Source organism: Miscanthus floridulus, chromosome 2 (assembly GCF_019320115.1).
Source record: "Miscanthus floridulus cultivar M001 chromosome 2, ASM1932011v1, whole genome shotgun sequence".
Lineage (NCBI taxonomy): Eukaryota > Viridiplantae > Streptophyta > Magnoliopsida > Poales > Poaceae > Miscanthus > Miscanthus floridulus.
Genome location: NC_089581.1, coordinates 118,056,972 through 118,069,565, shown reverse-complemented (window position 1 = coordinate 118,069,565; position 12,594 = coordinate 118,056,972). Strand labels below are relative to the sequence as shown.

At 45.8% G+C, this 12,594-nt stretch overlaps 1 non-coding gene and 1 pseudogene across 1 annotated transcript; both read left to right on the top strand.

Annotated features, from left to right (window-relative positions):
* The first annotated feature begins 2,431 nt into the window (after positions 1 to 2,431).
* Positions 2,432 to 9,435, top strand: LOC136536930 (protein SAR DEFICIENT 4-like; annotated as a pseudogene).
* Positions 9,436 to 10,771: 1,336 nt separating this feature from the next.
* On the top strand, positions 10,772 to 10,843 carry TRNAH-GUG (transfer RNA histidin (anticodon GUG)). Its single transcript has one exon. It is a non-coding gene; the product is annotated as a tRNA-His (tRNA).
* Positions 10,844 to 12,594: the final 1,751 nt, after the last annotated feature.

The window sequence follows — 12,594 nt, the reverse complement described above, 5'->3', positions numbered from 1 at the left end:
AAATTAATTGGTTCTGTCCTGAACCTATCGGACGTGTCCGGTATTACTATCGGACGTGTCCGGTATGGCCAGGGATAGAAAGTCAGTGCTTCTGTTCTGTGTATTCCGGACGTGTCCGGTATGCCTACCGGACGTGTCCGGTATTGTAGGAACCAGAACACTAATTGAATAAGCAACTGAGTTTTTGGATTCATATATTTTCATATATACTCAATTTACTCAGAAGTTTGTGGTTTACCAAATCTAAGTGGATTGTGAGCATCTCTTCAACTCAAATTTAAATATGGCAAATTATTTGGTTGTGGTTCAAAATAGAAAATTGACTCCCAAATTCTCAATAGAACAATGTGCTTATTGAAAGTCATTCAAAATACTTGAAGCACTTATTTAGGGGGAGCTAAATTTCTATTTTGCACCATTGTAGACTAACAAATTTATTTAGCACTCTTTGTAGTCCTTTGGATGAAAAATTGAATTTGTATCAAGCATGATTACTTGGCAATCAAGGTCAACATAAAGATTATCATGCCATGTATCTTCTTAGTGGTATTCTTGTGGGCTCAAGGCAAAGGTATGTTTTTACATACATGTATTGTAAGTGCATCTAAGGCCCTTTACATGTTAGAATGTGCATTTGTGTGACATAGGAGAGATGTTTTTCAAAACCCATAACTAGCATGTGTAGGTGGTGTGAATTTGAAAAACTATTTGAATCTTGGTCTTTGCGACCTAGCCCTGTCATGTGGTGATTATAGCTCTCCTTGATTGTTTGATCGGCTAATCACACATGACATGGTTTTCTTAAGTCCAATCTACTTTGTCTCACTTTATCTCTCTCAAGCAAGCAAATTATTGATTATGCCATATATTTGGAAAAGAGAAAATAAATTGATGGCATTCGATAAGAAAAGTGATAGTACTCGGTTTGGATCAAGATCATACACCTTTTTGGACTGAGCAACAACAGAGAAAGGGATTGGAAGAGTGAGAACACATTTTGGAATTTTTTGGGCCAGCTCGCGTATACCGGACGTGTCCGGTATGCTATCGGACGTGTCCGGTATGAGCGGGACTATAAAAACAGAGCATACCCCTTCGGCCCAAACAGACTTGCCTCCTCCAAATCAACCAGCCGACGCCCTTCTTCCCACCTAGGGCGACCAAGGATTTCACCAAGGAAAAGAGAGAGAGGGAGATTGCATTGGAGAAGGCTTGGATCAAGGATTGAAAGCCCATGGATTTGGATTTCACATCGCTCTCTCTTCTCTTCTCTTAAGGTACCCTAATCACGAACCTCGTCCGATCTACTTGGTCAATACATGATTTGAAAATTCCTTCGGTCAATATGCTGCATTGGTGATGGAGAAGCAATGCCCAAAGTTTGGTATTAATCCGTGTTGGTTTGAATCAAGGAACCCTGGTTAGGGTTGCTGGTCGCCCATACCGGACGTGTCCGGTATGCTACCGGACGTGTCCGGTATGACCCAGCAGAGCAGGCTCTCTGCTTCCTTTGATTCAATGCTATCCTAGAATTGTTTATTAGGCACAGTTTCTTCTGTATCTATGTTTTGCAAACCTTGTGACAATGGTGTGTCGAGGTGATTGTAAAACCTTGGATAAAAGAATCTATGTCTAATTACAATTCGAGAATAAGCTATGGGCATGCATCTAAAATTCTATGAAAATCTTTGGATACAGGACAACAGCCATGAGTGGACGACAGGAGCCGAGGTCCAAGCACAGGCATGATCCAGCACTTGAGAAGTACAAGAAGGCGAGACATGATATGCATCCTGGATTTCAGCCGACCAGCAGGAGGTCCACCAGGGCTGCCTCTAGTGCAGCAGCTCAGTATGCAGAGGGGTCCAGGAGCTCTTCTTCTGACACAGACACTGATGAGTTCAGAGTGGAGTCTAGAGATGAAAGAAAGAGGAAGAGCACTGATAGAGGATCAGATGGTGACAGCTCAGATGAGGAGCAGGAGATTGAGGAGGAGGAGCCAGTTCCTCTAGTTCAGCATCAGCCTGGTCAGGGGATGCACTATGGTCTCCTTGAGACACATCTGCCCAATGTACCCTCCTATGTTTCTAGGGTTGATTACAGAGGAAAGGGTATGACCAGGAGAGCTAGAGATGAGCGAAGGGTTGATCCGAGAGGCTTACCTAAGGTTCAGTACGATCACCGCTTCCAGACAGCCTTTCACCTGGACTTCTACTCTAGTGTGATTCTCACCAGGAACCCTGTGATTGCCAGGTCTCTGTGGATTGACTGGCAGTACGTTACAGAGTTGCAGAAGGCCTCAGTTGATCATGCCATTGCCATTTGCCAGCGCACTGGGGTCTATGAGATCATGGAGTTCCAACATGACTAGAACACAGAGGTAGTAGCTCAGTTCTATGCTACTCTGTTTGTTGAGGAGGATAAGAGGCGGATGCACTGGATGCTTGAGGGCCAGTGGTACAGTGTTGACTATGATATTTTTGCCGCCCATCTTGGCTTCTTAGAGGATGATCTCCAGAGGGACAGGATCCACACCGAGCAGGTGCTACCTCCTGAGCAGCTTGCCTACATGTATCCTCCAGGTGGTGAGAGAGGAGCTGTGGGGAAGGTTCTTGGTCTTCACCCTACCTACAGATACCTGGACAGGATGTTCAGAAAGACTATTGACTGCAAGGGTGGAGACAAGGGCAACATTGCAGATTATTCCAGGAACCTACTCCACAGGATGGCACCTGATGCTTGGCCCTTCAGCGTGTTTGACTTTATTTGGTCTGAGATCAGAAGTGTGGGAGAGAGGCCCCTCAAGGGCTGTGGTTTTGCTCCTTATATCATGCATATGATTGAGCAGGTGATAGGGCACACATTCGAGTATGATAAGATTCACAAGGCCCTGAAGATTATTGCAGATCTGCCTGAGACAGGGTTACCTCCAGCAGGACCAGGAGGAGCAGCAGCAGCACCAGAGGCAGATGCACTTGGGAGTGGTGCACTAGCAGGAGCTTCACCTTCACCACGTGCTCCTTCACGTTCTACTTCACGCCGTGGCAGTCCTCCTTCGCCTATCCGCAGGCTTTTCAGCTCCATATTTGGGATGTACCGTGACATCCAGACTAGGCAGTAGAAGGAGAGGGAGGCTAGGAGGAAGGACACTCGGACTTTGAAGCAAATTGCTTCTAATCTTGAGCTTGATCCTCCTAGGTCTCCTCTATCAGATGAGGCAGCTAGTGAGCCTGAGACTGAGGAGCAGCAGCAGGCTAGATATGATAGAGAGTATGTTGAGTTCATACAGCGACAGCAGCAGCAGCAGGCACCTGAGCACCCTGACACTCTACCACTTCAGGCTCATGTGCCTACTCACTCTCAGCCACGTCCCAGCGCTACAGATGACTATGCTATAGATTGGTGGAGTGACCTGACAGGTGGTGGTGGCTTCTATGGGTCTGGTGGCTATGACCCATCTGGTGCGGGTGGTTCTTGTCCAGTCAGTGTTGCACGCTCAGATGATGAGGATGCTAGTCGAGATGATGATGATGAGTGATCTCAGCTTTCCGTGACAGCTTGTAGCCCCTTTGTCCTTAGTATGTCATTGTTGGACCTTTTTGGTGATAGATGACAAAGGGGGAGAGAGACTGATTAAAGCTTCAGGATAGTTTCATTTGCTTATCTTTGTACCTGAAGATATGTACTGCAGGCTATAGTTTATTTTTGAGCTTCATTGATGTATCTTGGATTTGAGATAGATTGTATCATGTGAGAGATGAGACTTACTTATGCTTTATCTATGTATCTCTTGAGACATGATCTTTATCTATATATATCAGTGGTTTCTACTGCAGGCTGTAGTTTGTTTTTGAGCTTCATTGATGTATCTTGGATTTGAGATAGATTGTATCATGTGAGAGATGAGACTTACTTATGCTTTATCTATGTATCTCTTGAGACATGATCTTTATCTATATATATCAGTGGTTTCTGGACTTGAGAAAATTTGTAATGAGTGCTATGTGTGAATTACATGTGTCATATTTATTTTCATAAGGACTATGCATGCTAGAATGAAAATATTTGATGTGATGCCTTTATATTTATTCTTGTATGATATATCTTGTCATATGCATCACAGTTTCTCTTTGTCACACACACATGCACCCCACGGATGCAATGATTTAGGGGGAGTCTCCTATTTGTTTTAGTATGTGCAATTGACATTTGAGGTCATTTTGTGGATTCTAATCATAAGCACATATTAAGGGGGAGCCTCTCATAAATCATTGAACCCAAAAGTTTAAATGTTTATATCATTTTGTAAGCTTTAATCAAGTTGTCATCAATCACCAAAAAGGGGGAGATTGAAAGTGCATCTAGCCCTTTAGTGGGTTTTGGATGATTGAATGACAACGTGATTAAAGGACTAACCCGTTTGCTAAGTGTGAACAGGTAATAGGTTATCTCACAGGTACTTAATGAAAGCCAAAATGATATGTTGTTGTATAAACAATCTAGTTCAAGCACAAGACAACAATGCAAATGGAATTCATGTGAAGGCTTATTTCTTGTGGGATTTCCATGTACTATGTGAAAGCAAGCTCATGATTATTAGTTAATGAGACATGAGGGATTGCATATAGAATGGTCTCATATTTGAAGCTTGCTAAATTAAAATAAAAAAGATAACAATACATATGAATGGATGATTCAACACAAGATGTGACTTGATGGCTTGAGATGGTGAAGATAGCAAGGAAAGGCTTCGAGGTACTAAGCAAGGGTGAAGGGCAAGCGACGGCTTGGCGGCCGAAGAACCTAGCTAGGGTGAAGAAGAAAGTACTTGCATTTAGTTGAGGTACTAATCAAGCTAAGATGGTCATATTGATGTGAAGGATCAAATCTATAATGAAGTATTTGATGGAAGTGACTTGATACATTTGGGATTATTCAAACTTGATGAATGGAATCAAGTCACATGCTCAAGATGGCTATGCTCAAGTGAAAAGATCAACATCAACATGTTAGCACCCTTACTTGATGAAGATTGGAAGGGACGGCATCAATTCAAAAAGAACAACTCAAGTGGTACAAATTCATATTTCCGTTTATCTTGAGTTTAATAGGTATGCCGTACTATTAAGAGGGATGCATCATGTTGATAGATAATATTTCATAAGTGCTCAAGCCAACCCATGTGAGTTTTGAGTATTTGAGCGACAAAAGAGCTAACTGATTTGTTGCTGATCTGGCAATACCGGACGTGTCCGGTATTCATACCAGACGTGTCCGGTATTTGTCCAGCAGCTGTAAAATTGTTGTTCTCGGGTTGGTTAGTCGGGAGTTCCGACGTAGGTCGGGAGTTCCGACGATCGGGAGTCCCGGCATGGGTCGGGAGTTCCGACGTGTCGCACTTCAACTGACTTAGAGGGTTCACTGTCCTGGTCATACCGGACGTGTCCGGTACTCATACCGGACGTGTCCGGTATGGATGACCAGAAGCCAACGGCTAGTTTTCAAAAGCCGTGAGGGTCGGGAGTTCCGACATATGTCGGGAGTTCCGACACCTCACTAACTTTAACTCAGTTACATGTTTTTCAAAATTACTGAGGGTCGGGGGTTCTGACTTGAGTCAGGAGTTCCGACGGTCGGAAGTCCCAGCGTTCTTCGGGAGTTCCGACGCCTCACAACTTCACTGTAACTTAGTTACCGTTGGCGCAGTATGAGTCATACCGGACATGTCCGGTATTGCAACGGCTATAAAACGGCTAGTTTTTCAAGGGGGCTATAAATACCCCCAAGCCTCCACCTTTGGAGGCTGCTGATTCTGCTGAGATAGACACACGTTTTTGAGCCTTGCCAACTCTCCTAAACCCTCTCTTAGTGAGTGTGTGATCCAAATTGCAAAATCAATTTGTGGGTTGAGAAAGAATTTGAAAAAGAGAGCAAGCCACCACTTGAGCACTTGTGCACATTGTCAATCTCGTGATTCGCATTTGTTACTCTTGGACTCTTCGGTCCTAGATGGCTAGGCGTCGCCGGAGAGCAACCGAGAGATTGTGGTTGCTTCGGAAAGTTTGTAACGGTCGATTCCGCCGCCTCGGAATCAAATTAGTGGAAGGAGGAAAAGGAGTTGGAAAAGACTTCGGTTAGAGTGACCTTCGTGGTACCCTCTAGGGCTGACCTTCGCTGGGTCGCCCGCAGCCCCCTCAACGGAGAGTAGGACTCGAACGAGTCCGAACTTCGGTAAAACAAATATCGTGTCTAAATTCGCATTTCATTTGATATTTGTGTTGCTCTAGCTATTCTGCAGGTTCTCTGTGTATTTTACCATCTCCATTAGGTGCCTGCAGTTTGGTTTGAAGATAGTAATCGAAAGGAGCAAGTTCGGGGCCGATCTGCAGAAATCGTGTATACCGGACACGTCCGGTATTTCCTGCCTGCACTGAAAATATTTATTCTCTGTTCTAACTTGGTGTTGCAGGGTTGTAGCTTCTAGATATATTCTTTATACCTTGTTTACTTTGTGGCTAACTTGTGAGGGGTGGTAGTATTCTTAATTTGGAGTTTCCATTTTGGAAACTCCCCTTTCTAATTGTTTCCGCTTTTAAAGGTGTTAATTTTTAGAAACGCCTACTCACCCCCTCTAGGCGGCATCCTAGGTCCTTTCAGGGGTCAAACTTGTCTGCACCGTCGATCCACTGAAAAAACACCTCTCATGGGCCTACACAATAAAAATTCAACAAAAATATTATTAACCTAATAATACAAATGAAGAAGAAAAACATACGGAAACAATTACTTACATTAAAACGATTGCACATGTAGAAGCAACGAGCCGCTGTGTCCGGATGTCTCGATTGAAACATGTCGGCCGGACGTTCATAGTCATAGTTAGGGACAGGGAATTCAGGAGAGACGAGGGCATCTTTGCTAGACTCGTCGTGGTACAATTCTTTAGGACGACCCCGTTTTCGCCATAACTGCTCCCGAAATATGTCTTCCATCTAATAAAACGGCTCAAATTAAACATCAATCAAAACAACGCAAATTAATGTAAAATATAATTATTTGCATTGCAACTAAAATAATGTAACCAACACATATAGCAACAAAAATATATATGGTAAACATACTTCTAACTAAATAATTAACCTTAACATTGACAAAATCAAACTAATATCTTCCTTCAAACCGTAGCTCATAGTTCCCAAACATAATTTTTCTCCTAACCTTAACTCCCATTCATAAAATCCTATCCACCGTTTAAACGAAAATAAAATATGTGTCATGACCTTGAACGAGGACGAGAAGGGAGGGAGACGGCTGGAGAATGGAGGGAGGCGACAACGGAGGGCCGAGTGGGGGGGGGTGGCGGCGGCCAGGCTGGGTTTGCTGCTCGGGCAGGCGGTACTGGCTGCAGGGGTTATATTTGGCTCTGCCGCGCCACGGATCAGGGCGTGGCACTGTCGCGCCAAGATCGGTGGCGCGGCAGGCCCCGCCACATCAGCAGTCAGCGAATCCGGTCGTCGCCACGTCAGTCCGATGTCGCGCCACCATGCACGACGCATGCATTTGGCCGCGCCAGGGCAATAGACGCGACAAAAAATGTTAGTTTAAAAAAAACCGACATATTTAAATTTAGTTTTCAAAAAGTGTTAAAATTAAAAAAAATCTTCGTCTACATCGACGCGGCGGCGCTCCACTCGCTGCTCCCCTTCACGTCCCTGATCCCGCACCTCCGCTCGGGCCTCGCCCACCCGGACCTTTCTGCGTGCATCCAGTGCCCGCAGCGCGTCTCCTTCCCGCTCCCAACGGCGGCGCCGTCGGCCGCGCTGCTCCTCATGCCCTCCTGGTGCGCGCACCCGTCGCTGCCCTACCTCGCGCTCAAGGTCGTCACCTCCTTCCCGTCCAACTCACCGCGCCTCCCGTCCGTGCACACCACCGTCTCCCTCTTCAGTGCCGCCACGGGCGCGCCGCTCGCCTCCATCGACGGCACCGCGCTCACGCTGCGCCGCACGGTCGTCGTCTCCGTGCTCGCCGCCTCCTTCCTCCTCGTCCCGCCCGCCCTCAGTGCTCGCGCTCGTGGACGCCGGCGCGCTCGCGCCCTACCTCGCGGAGGTGCACCTCGCCGCGCTCCCTTCCATCTCCCGCGTCCTCGTTTGGAACCGCACTAGGGCCAAGTCCGCGGCGCTCGTCGCCAGGCTCCGCGAGTTGCACCCGGGGCTCGCCGTCGAGGAGGTGGACGGCAACGGCATGGACGACAGTGTCGGAGCCTGAGCTAAAATCAAGAGGGGCCCAATTCCATAAGCTCATGCCACACCTAACTAGATGCTACTACCTTCTAGCTTGCGCTTGCTCCATGAATAAGAGAAGCTAGCAAGTAAGATGAAAAATGAGATAAAGTGCTTGTGCATATGTAAAACTTGTTTGATGACATCGTGGATGAGCTCCAACATTATTCACTACAATGCCTGCTAATGCTCTAAGAAGAGAAATGCTTGCGAAACATATATTGTCTTTACGTAGTATAGCAATTGTTGTAGGCAGCAGCAGCCAACTGTTATGGGAGCTAAAAAATCTAGTGCCTGATAGCAGTTGCAGCGTTTAGAATAGAAGGTATTGCTAGCCACAGACCACGTCAAAGATGCTATATATCTTAGTAAATTTCAATCCAGCATATTGCACCAAGCTAGCATGAAGTCCAGCATATCAAGTATCAAGCATTAGTAATAAATAAAAAGTCAATTTTCTCCTTCCTACACGTAGACCAGGGAGAGAAGGAGGGAGGGAGGATAGCAGTTCAAAGACTTCAGACGCATATATAGCAGTGCAAGCCAATTTTTTAATCGAAGCACCGTGTGCTGAGTTCGATAAGAGGGGGTGCTGGGATAGCACCAGACGAAGAATTCACTCAAGCGTATTGCACTTAATAACGTATGTCGCAGCTACTCACGTTTCGCTCTTCAGAAAAACTCCCTTGACCAAGGGGGGGGGGGCGCAGCCCCCTATGGCCCTCACGTGGCTCCGCCCGTGATGGACGAGGCCGTCGCCGCGGCGGACGTCGTCAGCTGCGCCACGGGGTCGCGGGAGCCCATCGTGCGCGGGGCGTTGCTACGCCCCGGCACGCACCTGGACCTGGTGGGGTCGTTCACGCCCGCGATGCGGGAGTGCGACGACGACGCGCTGCGCCGCGGGAGGGTGTTCATCCACTTTGAGGCGGCGATGGAGGAGGCCGGGGAACTGGTGGGCGTGGTCCAGCGAGGCGTGATGAGGAGGGAGGACGTGGCCGGGACGCTGTCTGAGCTGGCCGCCGGGACTGTGGTGGGGCGACGAAGAGACGACGAGATCACCGTGTTCAAGTCCGTTGGCACCGCCGTGGTGGATCTCTTGGCGGCGCAGCTGGCCTACGAGACGCACGTCGCCGCAACCAAGGATGCTCATGCTTGAGCGACCAGCTTGTAGTTGTAGATGATGCGGCCGGTGTTCCTTTTTCTTCTCCATCCAACGAGTCAGAACTCAGAACACAAATAAACGGATCAGCTCAATCCTTATTATGCATTAAAAAAAGTGGGTGATAGATTCACTTGTTAATGGATTACAATAAGAATGTATGTACTTACCGTCCTGTTCGCTTCTCTAAGTAAGCCGTACTTGTTCAGTCAACGAACAGTAATGACTTATCAGCCGGGCCTGTTCGCTTGAACTTATTATCCGACTTATCAGCTAGAATCTACAGTATTTTTCTCTCACAACAAAACAGCTTCAGCCGGTTTATCAACCGGCTTTAATACCAGCTGAACAGGAGCTTGTCTTACTCATGTTTGTTGGCAAAGTGAATCTTTTAATTCCCCTCGTAGGTCGAGTTTTTGAATCTTTTAATTGGCAAGTGTTCACAATTAAAATGGAGCTCCATGGTTCGAACATTTGCCAGACCATCATGATTTTTAGGATCTGTTTGAATAAAGGATTCTAAAACGCAGGAAAGAATACTTTGAGCTGTTTGGATTGCACGAATATGATTGAATCATCACATGCCCCTAAATAATAAATCAGTTCTAACTGTTGCTGCATCCTAGAGTGATTTAGAGGCTCAGAGAGTCATAAGTCGCCTATCATATACTATTATTATTTAATACACCTGTACCATCTATCTTAGCTTAATCATCTAACCAGTTGCTGGCCATTCACTCTCCCGTGAACGTCATTATTTTATCTTCTTCTGTGTTCTGTCTCCCTGGCCGCTCCCTCTGTGTCCCTTCCTCATATTCTCTCCGTCCTCAGCGCATGAGTTCAAGGAGAGGCCGCAGGCTCCATCCATGTCTTCGCAGCCAAGAAATTAAACTTTTTTTCTTCTCCCTATTTCGTTTGTTGCCTTGCTTCCACGAATCGATGTGTTTTTTTTTTCACAGCTGACAGTTGTTGCGATTTGCATTGCCAATCGATCTTATCACTCATCAGCTCAAGCCTCCGGAGGAAGGAGAGAAGAACATGCAAGTGCGGGTAGCCGTGATGACTGATGAGAGAGCGAGGCGAGAAATTTGTTTTCCTTTGTCCAAACACATCCAAGCACTTCCTTTTCTAAGGAACGACAGCCTCCAAAATTTATGTAAATATCCTTCAATCCAAACAGCCCTTAAAGGGTTCCTGCATATGCCTGCCCAACCGTTCATAATTTAGCTGGGCAATTTGGTTGCAACTACTGCACTTAGCACCTTTGGTACACGGATGCTCAATTACTACCTATTACAATTAAAAGAGTATACATAAAAGATCAGGCAACAAAGTGGCTGTAGTTTAGTGGTAAGAATTCCACGTTGTGGCCGTGGAGACCTGGGCTCGAATCCCAGCAGCCACAATGTGTTTTTGTTACTTTTAATTTTTTTTACCTTCTGTACAACTAGGTCTTTGAAAATTTCCAGATTGTTTTTTCAATTCTTTTTACCTTCCCATGTTGCCTGTACAAATGTTTATCTTTTAATTTTGTTTTACCTTCCTGTACAACTAGGTCTTTGAAAATTTTCCAAATTGTTTTTTCAATTCTTTTTACCTTCCCATGCTGCCTGTACAAATGTTTGTTGAGCCAGAGCATCTGAAGGCGCATCAAACTGGCCCGTCTCTGGAAATTTTCCAAAACCAAAGTGCTACGTGCCCGCCTCTTGTTGCATCATTTTTACTTTTCCATAGCAATTTTTTTTTACCTTCCTGTCCCAGTCGCTTAGCTACCTGTACAAGGTCTCTGGAAATTTTCCAAAAGCAAACTGCTATGTGCCTGCCCCTAATTCAGCATTCGCTTTAGAGTTCCATAGGCCTCCATCACGCTTGATTATTGCACATCTATCTGTAAACAGAAGATGGTAAAACCAATTTTTAAGTAGGAAAATGAGAAAGTCAATTTTGCAAGCACAAAGCGCCTTGGATAAAAACACAGGGGCATTCGCTTCTCCTTGCTGCAGCCTGCAGCTGCAGATGTTTGTGTTGCTTTGCTCATGGTTGGCAGCTGTGGTTTTGCAGTCGCAGCTGCAGCGGCACGTGGTTCCGAACACTCCAACGAAAGCATGGATCAACCAGTTTTATTTTTCGGAAGCAAGCAACGCTTTGTTACTTTGGATAGGATGCTTGATTTTGGTTATTATCAATCTCGGCAACTAACGAGTCTTCAGTTTTTCTGCATATTCTTTTCTCTGTCGTTGTGAAAAAATTGTGTGCTGTACGGTTAAAATCAGCTGTGAAACATATCTCTATTTTCATCCAAACAAAATACTACTAATAGCCTGATTCTTCCTTCTTTTTTTTCTTCTTCTTTTTCCTTCTCCAGCTTGCTTCCTCCCTGTTCCTGTATTTCGACTTCATGTCCCTTCTCAATGGAGAGAAAAAATGTCTTCAGAATGTTCTCGAAAAAGAAAGGACATGTCATCTGCTGACCCATGGATAGTAGATCTACTCTTTATAAGTTGAACAATCCACAACTTTAGGCGACGTGGTACGATGACATCACCCTTAAACATCCCAAATATTTATGTAACAGTCTTCTTCTTAAAAAAAAGATAAACATATTGGGCATTCATTATTATATCTTTGTAAAATTGACCTAGCACCAATAACTTCTAATTTATTGTAATGTCCATAACACAATCAGCCTGTTCGCCGGGAATCCTCGGTTCTTCGGTTCCCAGAAAAGTCGGTACCGATCGGTTCTTCCAAAAAATCGGTACCGACGAAGTTCGGCTTCGGTTCCGGTTCCGAACCGAACTAACCGACCAACTCCGGCTTCCAAAAAATTAGCGACTCGGGAGGGCGCGCCGGACTCTGGGCGGGGTGTGGCGTCGCGGGAGGTCGGTCGTCGCAAGGGGGCGCCGGGACTCTGGGTCTCCGGGAGGCGGGAGTTCGGTTCCTCGGTTAGTTCGGTTAACCGAGGGGAGGAACCGAATTAACCGAACAAATTTCGGTTCTTAGGAAATGGGAACCGAACAAGGAACCGGGATTTCGGTTCTTGATAAATTCAGTTCGGTTCTCGGTAAAATTTGCTCAGGGCTACAGAGGAAAACACTATTAGCTGGCTAATAAGCCCTGGTTGATACCAACAACCAAATGTCTTCAGAATGTTCT